The 4,837-nt window shown below is 31.7% G+C and overlaps 1 non-coding gene across 1 annotated transcript; it reads right to left on the bottom strand.

Moving 5' to 3' along the window:
• Window positions 1–3,731: 3,731 nt before the first annotated feature.
• TRNAF-GAA lies at window positions 3,732–3,804 on the bottom strand. The gene has a single exon. It is a non-coding gene; the product is annotated as a tRNA-Phe (tRNA).
• Between the last annotated feature and the right edge of the window lie 1,033 nt (window positions 3,805–4,837).

Consider the following 4,837-nt stretch of genomic DNA (forward strand, 5'->3'; position numbering starts at 1 on the left):
CATGTTTGAAATTGTGACAAACCAGAAGACAAGATGCTTATTAGTATTGTTTGTGATTGTTGTTGTGAATTCTTCATATTTGAATACATATTTTGGTTGGTTCATGAATTTTTCCATCTTTTAAAAATATTATTTTTTTAGTTCGAGCCTAATTTTATAATAGGCGATTGAATCACAATATTGCAATATTTTAAGTTACTTTTAAGATTAAAGGTCGATGAATAAACTAATTACTACAAGTTCTTTTTATGCATCTTATTTTGATCTAGCACATAAAGTAATTACTGAGTTCAACAAAATTGAAATAAAATCAAATAAAATCACTCAAACAAATCAATAAAATTGAAAAACAATTAGCCTTATGACACTTCCTTCAACTCCAAGGGGCGGTAAACCAAGGATTCCTTCGCCCAAGACCCATGATCCAACTCCCAACATGGAATTGATAAGCTATAGAATCATTCCAAGAACCTCAATGGATGGGTTACAAACTCACATTACCAACCTCGACAATTGGATGTGTCACCGGCGTTAGAAGAACGACTGCATCAGAGCAAGTCCATGGGGATAGAAGATCCCGTTGAAGATTGATAGACCAACCGTAATCTTCAGCCCAACGAGCCAAGCTTTTGTAGAAGCAAGAACCCTTGTATTAAAGAAATTAACATCTTCTTATACAAAAGTGAGAAGCAAGATTTGGAACCTTTTTCAAAATTGAGAAGCAAGATTTGGAACCTTTTTCAAAATTGAGTCACTCCACAATCGAACTTGATCAAGGCTTGACTAAATAACTCAGATGCAATCTACCACAAGAATTGCATCTAACATAAAAACGACAAAGATATGTTCAGATATCTATAAGGGGGAACGTCTCAACTTAAGAGATCAATTTCATTGATCACAAATATGCTTTTACATAATAATTTGTAGATCTAAAAATAGTGATTTAATCTCGATCCCTTTAAATCTCCACAGAAGACCAAGTCAATTTGAGCATTACAAACTTTATGAAATTAAAATAATAAATAAAGTTTTCTAACCACTCATGAAATGATGTTTGCAACTTCATCCGCTACTTCAACAGTGCAAATATTTACTTATGAAATGACGGTTGAACCTAGCCTATCCAATTTTGTAGATGAAGTATGAATGCTTGTTGAATGTTCTTGGCCTTGGATTGTGTAATAGGTCCAGTTGGAACACCGTGATTCTTATCATCATCCCCCTCTTCAAAAGGATTCGTCCTCGAATCAGAAAAATCATCACCTACATCAAAAGAACTCAACTTAGTAACATTGAAAGTAGAATGTACACCGTGATTCTTATCATCATCCCCCTCTTCAGGATTCGTCCTCGAATCAGAAAAATCAGCACCTACATCAAAGGGACTCAACTTAGCAACATTGAAAGTACAATGTATTGACAATTCTATGGGAAGATCAATTTTATTGTTCCATGCAATCAAATGAGTCATTTTACTAAATGTCTTACGAAGCATTTATAGTCAAATAAAGAATTAGGAATCCGCGCTATCTTTAGATCTACAGACTCACTCTACGAAGCATTTATAGTCAAATAAAGAATTAGGAATCCGCGCTATCTTTAGATCTACAGACTCACTCTCAATTGAATTGAGCTATCTATGGTTAATGTTATAATGAAAGTTCATGAGTAAAATTATTTACGCTAATTCATTGAAACTTTAAAACGAAATCATCTCTAAATTTAGATAAGATAGTAAGTTATACTAATTGAATCAGGTGTGGTGAAGGTCGAACAAACACGTGACCTTCAAATCTTCAATATTACGCTCTCCCAACTAAGTTATCCCCCTTAACATTGAAAATGAAAATTTGGAAATTTTAAAAAGAAATAATCACTAAATTTAGATTATATAGTAATTTTAAAAAGAAATAATCACTAATTTTAGATTGAATATTCGAGTTATGCAAGTTAGTCAACTTGAATTAGGTGCGGTGAACGTGGATCAAACACGTGACTTTTAGATCTTCACTGGTGCTCTCCAAACTGAGCTATCCTGCTAACATTAAAAATAAAAATTCATCGGTAATTTTAGATTGAATATTCGAGTTATGCAACTTAGTCAACTTGAATCTACAGCTAACATTAAAAATAAAAATATTTTCACTACTTCATTGAGATTTTAAAAAATTGAATAGTCAGGAGTCGAGTTATGTGACTTGAATCAGGTGCGGTGAACGTGGATCGAACACGTGACCTTCAGATTTTCAGTCTGACGCTCTCAAAACTGAGTTATCCTCACTAATATTTGAAAAAAAAAATCATAAGTAAAGGTATTTCCGCTAATTCATTATATTTTAAAAAGAAATAATCACTAATTTTAGATTGAATATTCGAGTTATGCAACTTAGTCAACTTGATTCTACAGCTACAACTTCATTGAGATTTTAAAAAATTGAATAGTCAGGAGTCGAGTTATGTGACTTGAATCAGGTGCGGTGAATGTGGATCGAACACGTGACCTTCAGATTTTCAGTCTGACGCTCTCAAAACCGAGTTATCCTCACTAATATTTGAAAAAAAAAATCATAAGTAAAGGTATTTCCGCTAATTCATTATATTTTAAAAAGAAATAATCACTAATTTTAGATTGAATAAAGTTAGGCAACTTAATAGACTTATGCAACATAAACCAAGTGCGGTGAACATGNTAATCACTAATTTTAGATTGAATAAAGTTAGGCAACTTAATAGACTTATGCAACATAAACCAAGTGCAGTGAACATGGATTAAACATGTAACCTTGAGATATTCATTCCCAACTGAGCTATCCCCGCTAACATTAAAAATCAAAATTCATGTGTAAGGGTATTTCCGCTAATTCATTATTCATTGAAATTTTAAAAATAAATAATAACTAATTTTTTATTGAATAGTTAGCTTATGTAAATGGAAACTGGTGCGGTGAACGTGAAGATTAAACACGTGACCTTCAAATCTTTAGTTTGACACTCTCCCAACTGAGCTATCCCCGCTAGGATTAAAAATAAAAATTCATAAGTAAAGCTATTTCCACTAATTCATTATATTTTAAGAAGAATTTATAATCAACTAAACTATAAGATATAATGAATGTCGATCAAACACAAGACCTTCCAATATTCAATCTGATGCTCTCCCAACTAAGCCATTCCAGATAACATAAAAAAATGAATAATCACATGTTTTAGATTGAATAGTTAAGTTGTGCAACTTAGTCAACTTATGCCAGTTGGATAAAAAACGTGCAAGATCTTCCTCTAATTCATTGAGATTGAGATTTTAAAAAGAAATAATTGCTAATGCAATGAACGTGGATCAAACACGTTGCCTTTAAATCTTCAATATGACGCTCTCCTCACTAATATTAAAATTGAAAATTCAAAAAGTAAAGGTAAACTTATGCCAGCTGGATAAAAAACGTGACAGATCTTCCTCTAATTCATTGAGATTGAGATTTTAAAAAGAAATAATCGCTAATGCAATGAACGTGGATCAAATACGTTACCTTTAAATCTTCAATATGACGCTCTCCTCACTAATATTAAAATTGAAAATTCAAAAAGTAAAGGTAAACTTATGTCAGTTGGATAAAAAACGTGACAGATCTTCCTCTAATTCGTTGAGATTGAGATACCTTTAAATAAAAGGTGACAGAATAATCGCTAATGACACTAATTTTAAGTCAAGTTATGCAACTTGAACAAAGTGCGGTGAACGTGGATCAAACACGTGACCTTCAGATCTTCAGTCTGACGCTCTCCCAACTAAGCTATCCCCGCAATCATTAGAAATAAAAATTCATCAGTATAGGTATTTTAGCTGATTCATTGAGATTTTAATCCCCGCAATCATTAGAAATAAAAATTCATCAGTATAGGTATTTTAGCTGATTCATTGAGATTTTAAAACCCGCAATCATTAGAAATAAAAATTCATCAGTATAGGTATTTTAGCTGATTCATTGAGATTTTAAAACGAAATAATGACTAATTTTCTATTGAATAGTCAGGTTATGCGAAATAGGTTTGGTTAACATGGAGATCGAACACGTGACCTTCAAATATTAAATTTGACTCTCTCCAAACTGAGCTATCCATGTTAACATGGAGATCGAACACGTGACCTTCAAATATTAAATTTGACTCTCTCCAAACTGAGCTATCCATGCTAACATTAAAAATGAAAATTTTTAAGTAAAAGTATTTACGCTAATTAATTGAAATTTTAGAAAGAAATAATCACTAATTTTAAATTGAATAGTCAAATTATGCAAGATTGAACACGAGACCTTTAGATCTTCATAACTTGAATATCTTATTAAAAATGAAGATTCATCAGTAAAGGTATTTTCACTAATTCATTTTAATTTTAAATAGAAATAATCACTAATTTTTAATAAGATATTCAAGTTATCCAACTTGTATAAGATGCGGTGAACTAGAACACGTTAGGTATTTTCGATAATTCATTGAGATTTCAGAAAGGAATAATGACTAATTTTAGATTGAATAGTCGGGTTATGCGACTAGAATCAGATGCGGTGAACGTTGATAACAAACACGTGACCTTCAAATCTTCAGTCTGATACTCTCCCAACAGAGTTATCCCCGCTATATTAAAAATGAAAATTCATAAGTAAAGGTACTTCTGCTAATTCATTATATTTAAAAAAAAAATAATCACTAATTTTAGATTGAATAAGCAAGTTGTGTTTTTAGATTGTATAGTCAGGTAATAAACTTGTATTAGGTGCGTTGAACGTGGATAAAACACGTGTGACCTTCAAATCTTCCGTCTAACAATCTCCCAACT

Source organism: Cucurbita maxima, unplaced genomic scaffold (genome assembly GCF_002738345.1).
Source record: "Cucurbita maxima cultivar Rimu unplaced genomic scaffold, Cmax_1.0 Cma_Scf00250, whole genome shotgun sequence".
NCBI lineage: Eukaryota > Viridiplantae > Streptophyta > Magnoliopsida > Cucurbitales > Cucurbitaceae > Cucurbita > Cucurbita maxima.